Below are 21,397 nucleotides of genomic sequence, written 5' to 3'. Positions count from 1 at the left end.
GAAACTGTAAAATTGTACTTCTCCTCAATTGTTTTTGTTTAAGCGTCGTTTCGCTTAAATAAACGATTTTTGTTTATCTCGTTGGCTTGTCAACCAATGCCCAGTCGCTCGAATACAATTTTAAGCATATTGCCGTAGTTTTTCTTGTGGTCTTTATATTTCAGGGCGTTATAAAAAGCACACTTCAAGTACATGTAAAAATCAGTGGAATTGTCATTTCCCAGGTGATTAATTACGTAATTCACATAGTGTCCCATTAACCAATGGACCGAGTTGTTTTTTGCTGCTGGAAAATAGCAAGTCTGAGGCCTGAGGAATGTAACAGGGGGAAAATTTTCCACCGAAGATCTCGTAAGAAAAGCCAGTTGTTCCCTAATCCAATTACAGAGTTGTAGATTGCCACCGCACGTGAATCTGTGCACTAACGTGTCGATCAATTTACATTTGAGACATAGGTTCGTGTCGCTAACGCCGATTGCATGTAACCTTTCATTGGTGCTTACGGTCTCATTCACTGTTTTATACCACGCGGACTTGACGTCCGATGGTAGACCACGCATATTAATATTTTTCCATATGGCGTCCCAATCAGTGTGTGGGTATTTACTTTCCAATTTGTTTCTCCCCTCCATTTTCTTTCGATGGCACAGAATATCGCGGGCCGTGATCCGTCGTGAGTTGATGATGACACCGCCGAGATAGCTTAATTCCACAAAATATACACGAACGTACTGGAGCCGGTTATTTATTTTTTGCACATTCACCGGCGCCCGTAAACTGGCAGGCCTGACAACTTCAAATAATTTAGTTGTAATGCTATCAGCGTGGTCGCTAAGGATAGTGGCGGTCCTTTTTATAAAAAGCGCAGACGCCTTATTTCTGATGTCAACTAACCCCAAACCTCCATTCCTGGGATCTAAGGTCGCAGTTTTTGCGTCGACTCTGAATATATCTCCTCTCCAAAGATAGCTGGCAATGGTGGACATTATCTTTTTTCCAATCATTTTCGGTAGTGGGAAGATCTGTGCTATAAAGTAACTCCTGGAGAGAATGCAGTGGTTAATGAAAATCACCCTCTGAACTTGGTTCATGTTACGGTGGAGGTTTTCCCTTGTTGTTCCAAGAAGTTGTCCCGACGTATTTCTCCAATTGATAGCTGCCATTTTTAACGGACAAGGTGTCAGTGTTATTCCTAGTGCTTTGCATTGGGTGACCGTTGTGGCCCAGGCTAAGGTGGTATGTTGAAAACCCCGCAGGTTTAGGAGTTTGCTTTTGTTTGCGTTGACACCTGCTCCGGAGACTCTACAGTACTTTTTAATTAGCGTTTCCAATTTCAAAATGTCGTCGGGATTTCGCAGGACGACTCCGACATCATCGGCATAGGCGTTTATGACTGTTCGGTGACCAGATAATGTGATGCCAGTTAGAGTGGCATGAACACTGCGGAGGAAAGGTTCTAATGAAAGCACGAATAGGAACATGGAAAGGGGGCTTCCTTGAGGAACGCCGCGCCTGATCTGAATCTGCTTTGTCCTCTGGCAGTTAACTGATATACAAGCGCTGATGCCTGTTGCAACATTTCTGATCACACTTACGACTCGCTCATTAAAACCTATTTTGTTCAGTGTGGCACTAAGGAATCTATGATCCACACGATCAAATGCTTTCTGGAAGTCAATAAACATGATAGCACATTTTATGGTGGTCACAGCAGTGATTGCAATTATATCTCTATATTCAGCTATGCTTTTGAAAATGCTCTTGGTAGGCACACAGGACTGGTATGGACTTACTATCTTTTTGGCCAACTGTGAGAGTCTGTTGTTTAAAATTCTGCCGATGATTTTATAATCGGAGTTTAACAGGGAGATAGGACGAAAGTTGTTGAGGTTTCTTTTTGCAGCATTTTTTGGGATTAGTACTATTGTGCTCTCTTTAAAAACAGCAGGTAAATGCTTTCCCTGAAGCACCTCGTTCGTCATTCGGGTAAACATGTCACCAATCAGTGGCCAGTATCGTTTATAAAATTCAACAGGCAAACCATCCGGTCCCGGCGATTTCCTCAGAGGAGATTTGCAGATGATTCTGTGGATATCTTCGTTAGTACACTCAACGAGAAGGTCTTCGTTTTCCTCGTCCGAGACCTGTGGAGCTATGTAACTAAGGAACTCATCGAAGGACTCTTCACATACCGGGTTGGCAGTGTATAGGTCTTCGTAATATTTGTGCACTGCATTGACGATGTCTCTCTGAGTCGTGAGTGTCTCGCCAGTTTCAGACTGAAGTCCATCAATGAAGGTGCGTCTCCTGTTTCTTTCGTGCTTCAGTAGATGGTACAAGGAAGCATGTTCATCCTCCACGACTGTCTTAGCCTTGGATTTTAATTTCAGACCCTCCATCTGCTGTCTTTTAAGACTGAGCAATTTGGCCTTAGTTTGCTTGATATCTGCCAGACGGACGTTGGAAGTGTTTGCCTGCTCATATAAATTTCGCAGCATGGTATAATAAAATTCTATGGAATTTTTCAAGTCTTTCGATCGTTGTACACTATACTGGATGAGAACTTTTCTCAGTTTAGGCTTTGCCCTGTTGCACCACCAGTCTAGTACTGAGACGTGTCTATCTGCAGAGCGGAGGCACAATGCCCACGCTTCTGTCAAACTTTCTTCTAATCCGTCGTCCTGCATCAGTGACGTATTAAGGTGCCATGAACTTCTAAAACGGCGAGTGGGTTGCGCAGTAAGGTTGATGGAAGCTAACACGGAGCTATGATCAGAAAAGTAAACTGGAATCGTCTCTGCTTTAATGAAGGAGCTAACTAGACTTTGCGATATGTAGAGTCTGTCGATCCTGCTACGTGAGAGAGGACCTAGGAATGTAAATGCCACAAATGTGGGATACATTATTTCCCAAGCATCTTTAAGCTGTAAAACAGTGACGAAACGCTTCAGTTCAGTGCAGTTATTAAAATTCGGAACCTGGTCTTTCTTATTTATCACACAATTAAAATCACCGCCTATTATAAGATCTTTTGGGTTTTTCCGTAATAAATAAATGATTTCTTCTTTATAGAACTGTGCTCTTTCCATTCTATTGGATGTGCCAGAAGGGGCATACAGATTGATAAGGGTAGAACCAAAGACTTTTATACCTATCGCTCTGCCGGAGTCCAACCTCTCGATATCCGAGACAGGAATCCCCTCCCTGACTAAAATTGCTGTACCGACGTTGGTGTCAAGTGAGACATTTAAGATCGCCAAATATCCAGGCACTGTAAGATTAGTCAGCACTACTTCCTGTAGGAAAGCAATGTCAGTCCCTGACTCATATAAATAATCCTTGAGCGCTGTAACTTTAGTCACGGATGTAATCCTGTTAATATTGATAGTCGTAATTGTATATGCCTGGGACATTTAGTTTGCATAAAAAGTAAATAAGTGATTAAAAAGATAACAAAATATTAATAAAAAAAAAAGAAAAGAGATGTGCAGCTTCTAGAAGGGAGAAACGACTCCGCTTAAACAAACATCTAAAAGAATAGTCAGTATTTGAAGCTCGGTAAACACTTCATCTGGTTCCTCTGAAATATGACTAAGACAGTAGTACAATTAGAAATGAAACTGGTTCAACAAAATCCTTTTTTTTTTTCATCTTACAGCCTCATTTTGGTGTAGGATTCCGAACATCTCGGGTTTTAGTTTTACCGAGGGGCTTTGCATCACTAATGTCACCTGAAGGTACCTCCTTAGGTCTTTCCGTGATGATTTCATACAAGACGTTCTTGGCCGTCGCTTCCTCTTGTGCTGGTTGTTGTTTGCTTTGGTTACGGGAAGCTTTGAGAGTAGGTTGCGGTTTGAGTCGGCGTCTTCGGACATCTTGGTTCAACGCGCCGTCAGTCGGATTGTCTATCTTTACCACCGTTGTGACCGAAGCTGCCTCAACAGCGTCCTTTTTACGAGTGCCATTTCCTTGTTCTTCCGTCACTAGCTCCAGAGCACTGACTGAGTCGGCGGTTTGTGGGTCTGTAAGTTCTTGAGTTGGGTTCCGCTCCGTCACCTCCTGTGCTTCGGAGTGCGCCTCATCCGTCTCCGCGACAATCGTTACTGCGTCCCCTCCGTGGACCGTTTGTACCTGTTCAGCCGCCGACAGCGGCCGGGTTGCCTCAGCGGCTGTCGGCACGTCAATACATGTACTGTTTGTTTCCTCGAGCACATCCGCATTACATTGCTTCTGCTTGCGGGTGGAAGGCGAATTACGGGCGGACTCGCCGTCCGAGCCGTCATCGGTCGTTTCCAACGGTCGCTTCTTATTCGGGAGATCGCAATCGGGAACAGAAGGGTGTGATGTAATGACGCTCAGGGGAGGGAACTCCGTAGTAGTTATGGCGGGCACTGCAGAAGTACATGCACCACTGTCGTTAACCGAAAGAAGGGAAGTGCTATTTGGTAAGACATCGCTGAGGGTCAGTTTTTGACGCTGTGTTAGATTGTTCCGAAGAACAAAAACACGGCGCGGACAATCTTGTCGGAAATGACCTGTCTCATTGCAAATATTGCACGTGCGCTCCTGACCAGAATACACAACATGTGCTTTATGGCCTGCAACGGATATATGGGACGGAATGTTGGCTTTCACCTCCATTTCAACGGATCTAATGCCATTAAAACACTGTATCTTGTAAAGCTTCGACCATCTTTCGTTATAGATAGATTTAACTTCGCCATATTTAGATAGAGCGTCCTTGATCAACTGATTATCAATTTCAATTGGAACATTCAAAATCCTGACATTGGTGTACATGATATCAGCTTTTCGTACAGAGACATTACTTTTTGAACCGTCTCGGTGAACAAATTCGACGGAATTACCCCATTTTGCAAGCAACTTATCGACTGTCACTGAGTTCAGAAATTTAACAAAAACACAGTATTTTTCAGCATCTAATTGCGTGGTATGAACAGAGTCAGAATTTATACCGATTACCTCAGTCAGCCAATCGTGGATTTCCAGCGCAGTGGGTTGGACCGGCCGTGTTTCTTTCTCGAACGAGAAGACTAAAGTATTCTTCCTGACGGTGTCAGACATGGTCGTCGGTTCCGACGAAATTCCGGCAACAACCGAAATTGCGGCGAAGCACGAGACGTGGAACGGACGAAAGCACTATAAAAACACTTATGAGAGACACCACTCAAAAAATAACAGCGAAAATGTACAGCTAACTTCACGAAAACACCAAAACACCGGCGATAGCGCTAACGTACGCGGAGTAAACAACAAGCACGTCCGACCGCGGCGACGGCTAAAGCCAGAATGAAAAACACAAGCGTGACAGCATTCGAACCTGTAATCTTCAGATCCGAAGTCCGACGCCTTATCCATAAGGCCACACGGTCACTGACTCCATTAGGCCACACGGTCACTGACGACCAACATTTACATGTATACGACTCATCTCGAAACGCTCACACCCCTGAGGATTTGTGTTTTCGTTCTACACAGCCGCTGCCCCTTGCTCTTTCCCACCCATTCGTTACATTCAACCTCTGACGAGACCGACCAAATATAGACTGAGAAACAAGACCACACACTTTGTGCATTCGGAATCGAAGGCAGGGCGACCCTCGCCGCATTTGCTACGATTGCCATTTGCTACTTCTGCAGAAGCGGCGGCGGCGACGACGACGACGACGACGACGACGAATATCGCGAGAGGCTCTGAGATATGTGAGAAATACATCTATAAAATGTAATTCAGACTGCCTCGTCCCACCTTATGCTGTACCGCTTTGGCAAATGCTTTATCTGCGCCATTCGCCTTAATCGCATCTGAAAGTAATTCTTAAAAAAACGCCTGTCGCTAATTGTTCGTCATCACAGGTACTGTTTGCTATACGGCCACGACGCGCAACTGATTTCCAAAATTCATCTTTCTCCTGTGAGGATGGAACTTACGACACCTGGTTTATTAGACCAGTGCTCTACCACTGAGCTAAAGAGGCGCGGCCTAGCGGTACTCTTGGGTACTTCGTCCTTACGGTCGTCTGCATCATCAGACTTTAGCTGACAACACTTCATATTACCGGCTAATATTTGCAGCTATGGCGACAAATTACTGCTTGGCTACACATCTGACACGTAACCGATGTGCTCTCCAAACAACAACACTTGCATTTCAGAACATGTCTTTCACACATGTCTACAAAATCACCTTCACCTTCAAATACAGCTTCCTTGCGACTGACAGAGACGTAGGCAAAGTTTAAAGTTGCTATTTCCATTAAATCTCGTTAATCAGAAAAAAAACGGTAATTTACACCTGCAGCGGAACAAAAATTCCGTTCCGCCCAGCGTCTGGCTCGAACCCACGACCCTGGGATTAAGAGTCCGACGCTCTACCGACTGAGCTAGCCGGCTACCTCGGTGAATACCTGCCGGGTAGCACGTCACACAGTACTCGTTTGTGTTGGGTGGTCCCATACAGAATCTCTCCATGATGCCTAATGTTTTCCTAACGTCACACTCGTCACGTACTTCACTTTTATGTCATAATCATTTCTGAGAGGTAAAGAAATTGCATGACAACATGCACAGCTAGTGGCGTCAAAATTAACGCACATACTTTATGTGACTCAAAAGCCGAACGAGTTACTTTCCGACGTTGTTTTAGATGTGCAAGTGATAGTCAAAACTCGCTGTGTCGGCACTCTGCCGACCATTTCGCTAGTTAACACCGGTCTTGTTGTGTGTGTTTCAAGCTCAAGAGCATCTCCAAGCAAAAAATGGTCAACAGCAACATTCAGACGGTTTCGTACTGCTCAATTGCTACATTAAAACGTTATGTTTCTTTTTCAGAACTGGAAAAACACAAGCGTGACAGCATTCGAACCTGTAATCTTCAGATCCGAAGTCCGACGCCTTATCCATTAGGCCACACGGTCACTGACGACCAACATTTACATGTATACGACTCATCTCGAAACGCTCACACCCCTGAGGATTTGTGTTTTCGTTCTACACAGCCGCTGCCCCTTGCTCTTTCCCACCCATTCGTTACATTCAACCTCTGACGAGACCGACCAAATATAGACTGAGAAACAAGACCACACACTTTGTGCATTCGGAATCGAAGGCAGGGCGACCCTCGCCGCATTTGCTACGATTGCCATTTGCTACTTCTGCAGAAGCGGCGGCGGCGGCGACGACGACGACGACGACGAATATCGCGAGAGGCTCTGAGATATGTGAGAAATACATCTATAAAATGTAATTCAGACTGCCTCGTCCCACCTTATGCTGTACCGCTTTGGCAAATGCTTTATCTGCGCCATTCGCCTTAATCGCATCTGAAAGTAATTCTTAAAAAAACGCCTGTCGCTAATTGTTCGTCATCACAGGTACTGTTTGCTATACGGCCACGACGCGCAACTGAATTCCAAAATTCATCTTTCTCCTGTGAGGATGGAACTTACGACCGCTGGTTTATTAGACCAGTGCTCTACCACTGAGCTAAAGAGGCGCGGCCTAGCGGTACTCTTGGGTACTTCGTCCTTACGGTCGTCTGCATCATCAGACTTTAGCTGACAACACTTCATATTACCGGCTAATATTTGCAGCTATGGCGACAAATTACTGCTTGGCTACACATCTGACACGTAACCGATGTGCTCTCCAAACAACAACACTTGCATTTCAGAACATGTCTTTCACACATGTCTACAAAATCACCTTCACCTTCAAATACAGATTCCTTGCGACTGACAGAGACGTAGGCAAAGTTTAAAGTTGCTATTTCCATTAAATCTCGTTAATCAGAAAAACGGTAATTTACACCTGCAGCGGAACAAAATTCCGTTCCGCCCAGCGTCTGGCTCGAACCCACGACCCTGGGATTAAGAGTCTGACGCTCTACCGACTGAGCTAGCCGGCTACCTCGGTGAAAACCTGCCGGGTAGCACGTCACACAGTACTCGTTTGTGTTGGGTGGTCCCATACAGAATCTCTCCATGATGCCTAATGTTTTCCTAACGTCACACTCGTCACGTACTTCACTTTTATGTCATAATCATTTCTGAGAGGTAAAGAAATTGCATGACAACATGCACAGCTAGTGGCGTCAAAATTAACGCACATACTTTATGTGACTCAAAAGCCGAACGAGTTACTTTCCGACGTTGTTTTAGATGTGCAAGTGATAGTCAAAACTCGCTGTGTCGGCACTCTGCCGACCATTTCGCTAGTTAACACCGGTCTTGTTGTGTGTGTTTCAAGCTCAAGAGCATCTCCAAGCAAAAAATGGTCAACAGCAACATTCAGACGGTTTCGTACTGCTCAATTGCTACATTAAAACGTTATGTTTCTTTTTCAGAACTGGAAAAACACATGCGTGACAGCATTCGAACCTGTAATCTTCAGATCCGAAGTCCGACGCCTTATCCATTAGGCCACACGGTCACTGACGACCAACATTTACATGTATACGACTCATCTCGAAACGCTCAAACCCCTGAGGATTTGTGTTTTCGTTCTACACAGCCGCTGCCCCTTGCTCTTTCCCACCCATTCGTTACATTCAACCTCTGACGAGACCGACCAAATATAGACTGTGAAACAAGACCACACACTTTGTGCATTCGGAATCGAAGGCAGGGCGACCCTCGCCGCATTTGCTACGATTGCCATTTGCTACTTCTGCAGAAGCGGCGGCGACGACGACGACGACGACGACGACGACGAATATCGCGAGAGGCTCTGAGATATGTGAGAAATACATCTATAAAATGTAATTCAGACTGCCTCGTCCCACCTTATGCTGTACCGCTTTGGCAAATGCTTTATCTGCGCCATTCGCCTTTATCGCATCTGAGAGTGATTCTTAAAAAAACGCCTGTCGCTACTTGTTCGTCATCACAGGTACTGTTTGCTATACGGCCACGACGCGCAACTGATTTCCAAAATTCATCTTTCTCCTGTTAGGATTGAACTTACGACCGCTGGTTTATTAGACCAGTGCTCTACCACTGAGCTAAAGAGGCGCGGCCTAGCGGTACTCTTGGGTACTTCGTCCTTACGGTCGTCTGCATCATCAGACTTTAGCTGACAACACTTCATATTACCGGCTAATATTTGCAGCTATGGCGACAAATTACTGCTTGGCTACACATCTGACACGTAACCGATGTGCTCTCCAAACAACAACACTTGCATTTCAGAACATGTCTTTCACACATGTCTACAAAATCACCTTCACCTTCAAATACAGATTCCTTGCGACTAACAGAGACGTAGGCAAAGTTTAAAGTTGCTATTTCCATTAAATCTCGTTAATCAGAAAAACGGTAATTTACACCTGCAGCGGAAGAAAATTCCGTTCCGCCCAGCGTCTGGCTAGAACCCACGACCCTGGGATTAAGAGTCCGACGCTCTACCGACTGAGCTAGCTGGCTACCTCGGTGAATACCTGAGGGGTAGCACGTCACACTGTACTCGTTTGTGTTGGGTGGTCCCATACAGAATCTCTCCATGACGCCTAATGTTTTCCTAACGTCACACTCGTCACGTACTTCACTTTTATGTCATAATCATTTCTGAGAGGTAAAGAAATTGCATGACAACATGCACAGCTAGTGGCGTCAAAATTAACGCACATACTTTATGTGACTCAAAAGCCGAACGAGTTACTTTCCGACGTTGTTTTAGATGTGCAAGTGATAGTCAAAACTCGCTGTGTCGGCACTCTGCCGACCATTTCGCTAGTTAACACCGGTCTTGTTGTGTGTGTTTCAAGCTCAAGAGCATCTCCAAGCAAAAAATGGTCAACAGCAACATTCAGACGGTTTCGTACTGCTCAATTGCTACATTAAAACGTTATGTTTCTTTTTCAGAACTGGAAAAACACAAGCGTGACAGCATTCGAACCTGTAATCTTCAGATCCGAAGTCCGACGCCTTATCCATTAGGCCACACGGTCACTGACGACCAACATTTACATGTATACGACTCATCTCGAAACGCTCACACCCCTGAGGATTTGTGTTTTCGTTCTACACAGCCGCTGCCCCTTGCTCTTTCCCACCCATTCGTTACATTCAACCTCTGACGAGACCGACCAAATATAGACTGAGAAACAAGACCACACACTTTGTGCATTCGGAATCGAAGGCAGGGCGACCCTCGCCGCATTTGCTACGATTGCCATTTGCTACTTCTGCAGAAGCGGCGGCGGCGGCGACGACGACGACGACGACGACGAATATCGCGAGAGGCTCTGAGATATGTGAGAAATACATCTATAAAATGTAATTCAGACTGCCTCGTCCCACCTTATGCTGTACCGCTTTGGCAAATGCTTTATCTGCGCCATTCGCCTTAATCGCATCTGAAAGTAATTCTTAAAAAAACGCCTGTCGCTAATTGTTCGTCATCACAGGTACTGTTTGCTATACGGCCACGACGCGCAACTGATTTCCAAAATTCATCTTTCTCCTGTGAGGATGGAACTTACGACCGCTGGTTTATTAGACCAGTGCTCTACCACTGAGCTAAAGAGGCGCGGCCTAGCGGTACTCTTGGGTACTTCGTCCTTACGGTCGTCTGCATCATCAGACTTTAGCTGACAACACTTCATATTACCGGCTAATATTTGCAGCTATGGCGACAAATTACTGCTTGGCTACACATCTGACACGTAACCGATGTGCTCTCCAAACAACAACACTTGCATTTCAGAACATGTCTTTCACACATGTCTACAAAATCACCTTCACCTTCAAATACAGATTCCTTGCGACTGACAGAGACGTAGGCAAAGTTTAAAGTTGCTATTTCCATTAAATCTCGTTAATGAGAGAAACGGTAATTTACACCTGCAGCGGAAGAAAATTCCGTTCCGCCCAGCGTCTGGCTCGAACCCACGACCCTGGGATTAAGAGTCCGACGCTCTACCGACTGAGCTAGCCGGCTACCTCGGTGAATACCTGCCGGGTAGCACGTCACACAGTACTCGTTTGTGTTGGGTGGTCCCATACAGAATCTCTCCATGATGCCTAATGTTTTCCTAACGTCACACTCGTCACGTACTTCACTTTTATGTCATAATCATTTCTGAGAGGTAAAGAAATTGCATGACAACATGCACAGCTAGTGGCGTCAAAATTAACGCACATACTTTATGTGACTCAAAAGCCGAACGAGTTACTTTCCGACGTTGTTTTAGATGTGCAAGTGATAGTCAAAACTCGCTGTGTCGGCACTCTGCCGACCATTTCGCTAGTTAACACCGGTCTTGTTGTGTGTGTTTCAAGCTCAAGAGCATCTCCAAGCAAAAAATGGTCAACAGCAACATTCAGACGGTTTCGTACTGCTCAATTGCTACATTAAAACGTTATGTTTCTTTTTCAGAACTGGAAAAACACAAGCGTGACAGCATTCGAACCTGTAATCTTCAGATCCGAAGTCCGACGCCTTATCCATTAGGCCACACGGTCACTGACGACCAACATTTACATGTATACGACTCATCTCGAAACGCTCACACCCCTGAGGATTTGTGTTTTCGTTCTGCACAGCCGCTGCCCCTTGCTCTTTCCCACCCATTCGTTACATTCAACCTCTGACGAGACCGACCAAATATAGACTGTGAAACAAGACCACACACTTTGTGCATTCGGAATCGAAGGCAGGGCGACCCTCGCCGCATTTGCTACGATTGCCATTTGCTACTTCTGCAGAAGCGGCGGCGGCGGCGACGACGACGACGACGACGACGAATATCGCGAGAGGCTCTGAGATATGTGAGAAATACATCTATAAAATGTAATTCAGACTGCCTCGTCCCACCTTATGCTGTACCGCTTTGGCAAATGCTTTATCTGCGCCATTCGCCTTAATCGCATCTGAAAGTAATTCTTAAAAAAACGCCTGTCGCTAATTGTTCGTCATCACAGGTACTGTTTGCTATACGGCCACGACGCGCAACTGATTTCCGAAATTCATCTTTCTCCTGTGAGGATGGAACTTACGACCGCTGGTTTATTAGGCCAGTGCTCTACCACTGAGCTAAAGAGGCGCGGCCTAGCGGTACTCTTGGGTACTTCGTCCTTACGGTCGTCTGCATCATCAGACTTTAGCTGACAACACTTCATATTACCGGCTAATATTTGCAGCTATGGCGACAAATTACTGCTTGGCTACACATCTGACACGTAACCGATGTGCTCTCCAAACAACAACACTTGCATTTCAGAACATGTCTTTCACACATGTCTACAAAATCACCTTCACCTTCAAATACAGATTCCTTGCGACTGACAGAGACGTAGGCAAAGTTTAAAGTTGCTATTTCCATTAAATCTCGTTAATCAGAAAAACGGTAATTTACACCTGCAGCGGAAGAAAATTCCGTTCCGCCCAGCGTCTGGCTCGAACCCACGAACCTGGGATTAAGAGTCCGACGCTCTACCGACTGAGCTAGCCGGCTACCTCGGTGAATACCTGCCGGGTAGCACGTCACACAGTACTCGTTTGTGTTGGGTGGTCCCATACAGAATCTCTCCATGATGCCTAATGTTTTCCTAACGTCACACTCGTCACGTACTTCACTTTTATGTCATAATCATTTCTGAGAGGTAAAGAAATTGCATGACAACATGCAGAGCTAGTGGCGTCAAAATTAACGCACATACTTTATGTGACTCAAAAGCCGAACGAGTTACTTTCCGACGTTGTTTTAGATGTGCAAGTGATAGTCAAAACTCGCTGTGTCGGCACTCTGCCGACCATTTCGCTAGTTAACACCGGTCTTGTTGTGTGTGTTTCAAGCTCAAGAGCATCTCCAAGCAAAAAATGGTCAACAGCAACATTCAGACGGTTTCGTACTGCTCAATTGCTACATTAAAACGTTATGTTTCTTTTTCAGAACTGGAAAAACACAAGCGTGACAGCATTCGAACCTGTAATCTTCAGATCCGAAGTCCGACGCCTTATCCATTAGGCCACACGGTCACTGACGACCAACATTTACATGTATACGACTCATCTCGAAACACTCACACCCCTGAGGATTTGTGTTTTCGTTCTACACAGCCGCTGCCCCTTGCTCTTTCCCACCCATTCGTTACATTCAACCTCTGACGAGACCGACCAAATATAGACTGAGAAACAAGACCACACACTTTGTGCATTCGGAATCGAAGGCAGGGCGACCCTCGCCGCATTTGCTACGATTGCCATTTGCTACTTCTGCAGAAGCGGCGGCGGCGGCGACGACGACGACGACGACGACGAATATCGCGAGAGGCTCTGAGATATGTGAGAAATACATCTATAAAATGTAATTCAGACTGCCTCGTCCCACCTTATGCTGTACCGCTTTGGCAAATGCTTTATCTGCGCCATTCGCCTTAATCGCATCTGAAAGTAATTCTTAAAAAAACGCCTGTCGCTAATTGTTCGTCATCACAGGTACTGTTTGCTATACGGCCACGACGCGCAACTGATTTCCAAAATTCATCTTTCTCCTGTGAGGATGGAACTTACGACACCTGGTTTATTAGACCAGTGCTCTACCACTGAGCTAAAGAGGCGCGGCCTAGCGGTACTCTTGGGTACTTCGTCCTTACGGTCGTCTGCATCATCAGACTTTAGCTGACAACACTTCATATTACCGGCTAATATTTGCAGCTATGGCGACAAATTACTGCTTGGCTACACATCTGACACGTAACCGATGTGCTCTCCAAACAACAACACTTGCATTTCAGAACATGTCTTTCACACATGTCTACAAAATCACCTTCACCTTCAAATACAGATTCCTTGCGACTGACAGAGACGTAGGCAAAGTTTAAAGTTGCTATTTCCATTAAATCTCGTTAATCAGAAAAACGGTAATTTACACCTGCAGCGGAAGAAAATTCCGTTCCGCCCAGCGTCTGGCTCGAACCCACGACCCTGGGATTAAGAGTCCGACGCTCTACCGACTGAGCTAGCCGGCTACCTCGGTGAATACCTGCCGGGTAGCACGTCACACAGTACTCGTTTGTGTTGGGTGGTCCCATACAGAATCTCTCCATGATGCCTAATGTTTTCCTAACGTCACACTCGTCACGTACTTCACTTTTATGTCATAATCATTTCTGAGAGGTAAAGAAATTGCAAGACAACATGCACAGCTAGTGGCGTCAAAATTAACGCACATACTTTATGTGACTCAAAAGCCGAACGAGTTACTTTCCGACGTTGTTTTAGATGTGCAAGTGATAGTCAAAACTCGCTGTGTCGGCACTCTGCCGACCATTTCGCTAGTTAACACCGGTCTTGTTGTGTGTGTTTCAAGCTCAAGAGCATCTCCAAGCAAAAAATGGTCAACAGCAACATTCAGACGGTTTCGTACTGCTCAATTGCTACATTAAAACGTTATGTTTCTTTTTCAGAACTGGAAAAACACAAGCGTGACAGCATTCGAACCTGTAATCTTCAGATCCGAAGTCCGACGCCTTATCCATTAGGCCACACGGTCACTGACGACCAACATTTACATGTATACGACTCATCTCGAAACGCTCACACCCCTGAGGATTTGTGTTTTCGTTCTACACAGCCGCTGCCCCTTGCTCTTTCCCACCCATTCGTTACATTCAACCTCTGACGAGACCGACCAAATATAGACTGAGAAACAAGACCACACACTTTGTGCATTCGGAATCGAAGGCAGGGCGACCCTCGCCGCATTTGCTACGATTGCCATTTGCTACTTCTGCAGAAGCGGCGGCGGCGGCGACGACGACGACGACGACGACGAATATCGCGAGAGGCTCTGAGATATGTGAGAAATACATCTATAAAATGTAATTCAGACTGCCTCGTCCCACCTTATGCTGTACCGCTTTGGCAAATGCTTTATCTGCGCCATTCGCCTTAATCGCATCTGAAAGTAATTCTTAAAAAAACGCCTGTCGCTAATTGTTCGTCATCACAGGTACTGTTTGCTATACGGCCACGACGCGCAACTGATTTCCAAAATTCATCTTTCTCCTGTGAGGATGGAACTTACGACACCTGGTTTATTAGACCAGTGCTCTACCACTGAGCTAAAGAGGCGCGGCCTAGCGGTACTCTTGGGTACTTCGTCCTTACGGTCGTCTGCATCATCAGACTTTAGCTGACAACACTTCATATTACCGGCTAATATTTGCAGCTATGGCGACAAATTACTGCTTGGCTACACATCTGACACGTAACCGATGTGCTCTCCAAACAACAACACTTGCATTTCAGAACATGTCTTTCACACATGTCTACAAAATCACCTTCACCTTCAAATACAGATTCCTTGCGACTGACAGAGACGTAGGCAAAGTTTAAAGTTGCTATTTCCATTAAATCTCGTTAATCAGAAAAACGGTAATTTACACCTGCAGCGGAAGAAAATTCCGTTCCGCCCAGCGTCTGGCTCGAACCCACGACCCTGGGATTAAGAGTCCGACGCTCTACCGACTGAGCTAGCCGGCTACCTCGGTGAATACCTGCCGGGTAGCACGTCACACAGTACTCGTTTGTGTTGGGTGGTCCCATACAGAATCTCTCCATGATGCCTAATGTTTTCCTAACGTCACACTCGTCACGTACTTCACTTTTATGTCATAATCATTTCTGAGAGGTAAAGAAATTGCATGACAACATGCACAGCTAGTGGCGTCAAAATTAACGCACATACTTTATGTGACTCAAAAGCCGAACGAGTTACTTTCCGACGTTGTTTTAGATGTGCAAGTGATAGTCAAAACTCGCTGTGTCGGCACTCTGCCGACCATTTCGCTAGTTAACACCGGTCTTGTTGTGTGTGTTTCAAGCTCAAGAGCATCTCCAAGCAAAAAATGGTCAACAGCAACATTCAGACGGTTTCGTACTGCTCAATTGCTACATTAAAACGTTATGTTTCTTTTTCAGAACTGGAAAAACACAAGCGTGACAGCATTCGAACCTGTAATCTTCAGATCCGAAGTCCGACGCCTTATCCATTAGGCCACACGGTCACTGACGACCAACATTTACATGTATACGACTCATCTCGAAACGCTCACACCCCTGAGGATTTGTGTTTTCGTTCTACACAGCCGCTGCCCCTTGCTCTTTCCCACCCATTCGTTACATTCAACCTCTGACGAGACCGACCAAATATAGACTGAGAAACAAGACCACACACTTTGTGCATTCGGAATCGAAGGCAGGGCGACCCTCGCCGCATTTGCTACGATTGCCATTTGCTACTTCTGCAGAAGCGGCGGCGGCGGCGACGACGACGACGACGACGACGAATATCGCGAGAGGCTCTGAGTTATGTGAGAAATACATCTATAAAATGTAATTCAGACTGCCTCGTCCCACCTTATGCTGTACCGCTTTGGCAAATGCTTTATCTGCGCCATTCGCCTTAATCGCATCTGAAAGTAATTCTTAAAAAAACGCCTGTCGCTAATTGTTCGTCATCACAGGTACTGTTTGCTATACGGCCACGACGCGTAACTGATTTCCGAAATTCATCTTTCTCCTGTGAGGATGGAACTTACGACACCTGGTTTATTAGACCAGTGCTCTACCACTGAGCTAAAGAGGCGCGGCCTAGCGGTACTCTTGGGTACTTTGTCCTTACGGTCGTCTGCATCATCAGACTTTAGCTGACAACACTTCATATTACCGGCTAATATTTGCAGCTATGGCGACAAATTACTGCTTGGCTACACATCTGACACGTAACCGATGTATCTGTCTCGCGTGTGTGCTTGCATTTCAGAACATGTCTTTCACACATGTCTACAAAATCACCTTCACCTTCAAATACAGATTCCTTGCGACTGACAGAGACGTAGGCAAAGTTTAAAGTTGCTATTTCCATTAAATCTCGTTAATCAGAAAAACGGTAATTTACACCTGCAGCGGAAGAAAATTCCGTTCCGCCCAGCGCCTGGCTCGAACCCACGAACCTGGGATTAAGAGTCCGACGCTCTACAACACGCGATCTAGTGTTACCTCGTTGAATACCTACCGGGTAGCACGTCACACAGTACTCGTTTGTGTTGGGTGGTCCCATACAGAATCTCTCCATGATGCCTAATGTTTTCCTAACGTCACACTCGTCACGTACTTCACTTTTATGTCATAATCATTTCTGAGAGGTAAAGAAATTGCATGACAACATGCAGAGCTAGTGGCGTCAAAATTAACGCACATACTTTATGTGACTCAAAAGCCGAACGAGTTACTTTCCGACGTTGTTTTAGATGTGCAAGTGATAGTCAAAACTCGCTGTGTCGGCACTCTGCCGACCATTTCGCTAGTTAACACCGGTCTTGTTGTGTGTGTTTCAAGCTCAAGAGCATCTCCAAGCAAAAAATGGTCAACAGCAACATTCAGACGGTTTCGTACTGCTCAATTGCTACATTAAAACGTTATGTTTCTTTTTCAGAACTGGAAAAACACAAGCGTGACAGCATTCGAACCTGTAATCTTCAGATCCGAAGTCCGACGCCTTATCCATTAGGCCACACGGTCACTGACGACCAACATTTACATGTATACGACTCATCTCGAAACGCTCACACCCCTGAGGATTTGTGTTTTCGTTCTACACAGCCGCTGCCCCTTGCTCTTTCCCACCCATTCGTTACATTCAACCTCTGACGAGACCGACCAAATATAGACTGAGAAACAAGACCACACACTTTGTGCATTCGGAATCGAAGGCAGGGCGACCCTCGCCGCATTTGCTACGATTGCCATTTGCTACTTCTGCAGAAGCGGCGGCGGCGGCGACGACGACGACGACGACGACGAATATCGCGAGAGGCTCTGAGATATGTGAGAAATACATCTATAAAATGTAATTCAGACTGCCTCGTCCCACCTTATGCTGTACCGCTTTGGCAAATGCTTTATCTGCGCCATTCGCCTTAATCGCATCTGAAAGTAATTCTTAAAAAAACGCCTGTCGCTAATTGTTCGTCATCACAGGTACTGTTTGCTATACGGCCACGACGCGCAACTGATTTCCAAAATTCATCTTTCTCCTGTGAGGATGGAACTTACGACACCTGGTTTATTAGACCAGTGCTCTACCACTGAGCTAAAGAGGCGCGGCCTAGCGGTACTCTTGGGTACTTCGTCCTTACGGTCGTCTGCATCATCAGACTTTAGCTGACAACACTTCATATTACCGGCTAATATTTGCAGCTATGGCGACAAATTACTGCTTGGCTACACATCTGACACGTAACCGATGTGCTCTCCAAACAACAACACTTGCATTTCAGAACATGTCTTTCACACATGTCTACAAAATCACCTTCACCTTCAAATACAGATTCCTTGCGACTGACAGAGACGTAGGCAAAGTTTAAAGTTGCTATTTCCATTAAATCTCGTTAATCAGAAAAACGGTAATTTACACCTGCAGCGGAAGAAAATTCCGTTCCGCCCAGCGTCTGGCTCGAACCCACGACCCTGGGATTAAGAGTCCGACGCTCTACCGACTGAGCTAGCCGGCTACCTCGGTGAATACCTGCCGGGTAGCACGTCACACAGTACTCGTTTGTGTTGGGTGGTCCCATACAGAATCTCTCCATGATGCCTAATGTTTTCCTAACGTCACACTCGTCACGTACTTCACTTTTATGTCATAATCATTTCTGAGAGGTAAAGAAATTGCATGACAACATGCAGAGCTAGTGGCGTCAAAATTAACGCACATACTTTATGTGACTCAAAAGCCGAACGAGTTACTTTCCGACGTTGTTTTAGATGTGCAAGTGATAGTCAAAACTCGCTGTGTCGGCACTCTGCCGACCATTTCGCTAGTTAACACCGGTCTTGTTGTGTGTGTTTCAAGCTCAAGAGCATCTCCAAGCAAAAAATGGTCAACAGCAACATTCAGACGGTTTCGTACTGCTCAATTGCTACATTAAAACGTTATGTTTCTTTTTCAGAACTGGAAAAACACAAGCGTGACAGCATTCGAACCTGTAATCTTCAGATCCGAAGTCCGACGCCTTATCCATTAGGCCACACGGTCACTGACGACCAACATTTACATGTATACGACTCATCTCGAAACGCTCACACCCCTGAGGATTTGTGTTTTCGTTCTACACAGCCGCTGCCCCTTGCTCTTTCCCACCCATTCGTTACATTCAACCTCTGACGAGACCGACCAAATATAGACTGTGAAACAAGACCACACTTTGTGCATTCGGAATCGAAGGCAGGGCGTCCCTCGCCGCATTTGCTACGATTGCCATTTGCTACTTCTGTAGAAGCGGCGGCGGCGGCGGCGGCGGCGACGACGACGACGACGACGACGACGACGACGAATATCGCGAGAGGCTCTGAGATATGTGAGAAATACATCTATAAAATGTAATTCAGACTGCCTCGTCCCACCTTATGCTGTACCGCTTTGGCAAATGCTTTATCTGCGCCATTCGCCTTAATCGCATCTGAGAGTGATTCTTAAAAAGACGCCTGTCGCTAATTGTTCGTCATCACAGGTACTGTTTGCTATACGGCCACGACGCGCAACTGATTTCCAAAATTCATCTTTCTCCTGTGAGGATTGAACTTACGACCGCTGGTTTATTAGACCAGTGCTCTACCACTGAGCTAAAGAGGCGCGGCCTAGCGGTACTCTTAGATACTTCGTCCTTACGGTCGTCTGCATCATCAGACTTTAGCTGACAACACTTCATATTACCGGCTAATATTTGCAGCTATGGCGACAAATTACTGCTTGACTACACATCTGACACGTAACCGATGTGCTCTCCAAACAACAACACTTGCATTTCAGAACATGTCTTTCACACATGTCTACAAAATCACCTTCACCTTCAAATACAGCTTCCTTGCGACTGTCAGAGACGTAGGCAAAGTTTAAAGTTGCTATTTCCATTAAATCTCGTTAATCAGAAAAACGGTAATTTACACCTGCAGTGGAACAAAATTCCGTTCCGCCCAGCGTCTGGCTCGAACCCACGACCCTGGGATTAAGAGTCTGACGCTCTACCGACTGAGCTAGCCGGCTACCTCGTATGAATACCTGCCGGGTAGCACGTCACACAGTACTCGTTTGTGTTGGGTGGTCCCATACAGAATCTCTCCATGATGCCTAATGTTTTCCTAACGTCACACTCGTCACGTACTTCACTTTTATGTCATAATCATTTCTGAGAGGTAAAGAAATTGCATGACAACATGCAGAGCTAGTGGCGTCAAAATTAACGCACATACTTTATGTGACTCAAAAGCCGAACGAGTTACTTTCCGACGTTGTTTTACATGTGCAAGTGATAGTCAAAACTCGCTGTGTCGGCACTCTGCCGACCATTTCGCTAGTTAACACCGGTCTTGTTGTGTGTGTTTCAAGCTCAAGAGCATCTCCAAGCAAAAAATGGTCAACAGCAACATTCAGACGGTTTCGTACTGCTCAATTGCTACATTAAAACATTATGTTTCTTTTTCAGAACTGGAAAAACACAAGCGTGACAGCATTCGAACGTGTGATCTTCAGATCCGAAGTCCGACGCCTTATCCATTAGGCCACACGGTCACTGACGACCAACATTTACATGTATACGACTCATCTCGAAACGCTCACACCCCTGAGGATTTGTGTTTTCGTTCTACACAGCCGCTGCCCCTTGCTCTTTCCCACCCATTCGTTACATTCAACCTCTGACGTGACCGACCAAATATAGACTGAGAAACAAGACCACACACTTTGTGCATTCGGAATCGAAGGCAGGCCGTCCCTCGCCGCATTTGCTACGATGGCCATTTGCTACTTCTGCAGAAGCGGCGGCGGCGACGACGACGACGACGACGACGACGACGACGAAGATCGCGAGAGGCTCTGAGGTATGTGAGAAATACATCTATAAAATGTAATTCAGACTGCCTCGTCCCACCTTATGCTGTACCGCTTTGGCAAATGCTTTATCTGCGCCATTCGCCTTAATCACATCTGAGAGTAAATCTTAAAAAAACGCCTGTCGCTAATTGTTCGTCATCACAGGTACTGTTTGCTATACGGCCACGACGCGCAACTGATTTCCAAAATTCATCTTTCTCCTGTGAGGATGGAACTTACGACCCCTGGTTTATTAGACCAGTGCTCTACCACTGAGCTAAAGAGGCGCGGCCTAGCGGTACTCTTGGGTACTTCGTCCTTACGGTCGTCTGCATCATCAGACTTTAGCTGACAACAATTCATATTATCGGCTAATATTTGCAGCTATGGCGACAAATTACTGCTTGGCTACACATCTGACACGTAACCGATGTGCTCTCCAAACCACAACACTTGCATTTCAGAACATGTCTTTTACACATGTCTACAAAATCACCTTCA

The 21,397-nt window shown here is 45.7% G+C and overlaps 2 non-coding genes across 2 annotated transcripts; both read right to left on the bottom strand.

The window, feature by feature from the left end:
- Nucleotides 1-8,960: 8,960 nt before the first annotated feature.
- Nucleotides 8,961-9,032, bottom strand: Trnai-aau (transfer RNA isoleucine (anticodon AAU)). Its single transcript has one exon. It is a non-coding gene; the product is annotated as a tRNA-Ile (tRNA).
- Nucleotides 9,033-19,588: 10,556 nt separating this feature from the next.
- Nucleotides 19,589-19,660, bottom strand: Trnai-aau (transfer RNA isoleucine (anticodon AAU)). Its single transcript has one exon. It is a non-coding gene; the product is annotated as a tRNA-Ile (tRNA).
- Between the last annotated feature and the right edge of the window lie 1,737 nt (nucleotides 19,661-21,397).

The sequence above is a fragment of the Schistocerca gregaria genome, unplaced genomic scaffold (genome assembly GCF_023897955.1).
Source record: "Schistocerca gregaria isolate iqSchGreg1 unplaced genomic scaffold, iqSchGreg1.2 ptg000361l, whole genome shotgun sequence".
NCBI lineage: Eukaryota > Metazoa > Arthropoda > Insecta > Orthoptera > Acrididae > Schistocerca > Schistocerca gregaria.
This window is presented reverse-complemented; position numbering and strand designations above follow the sequence as displayed.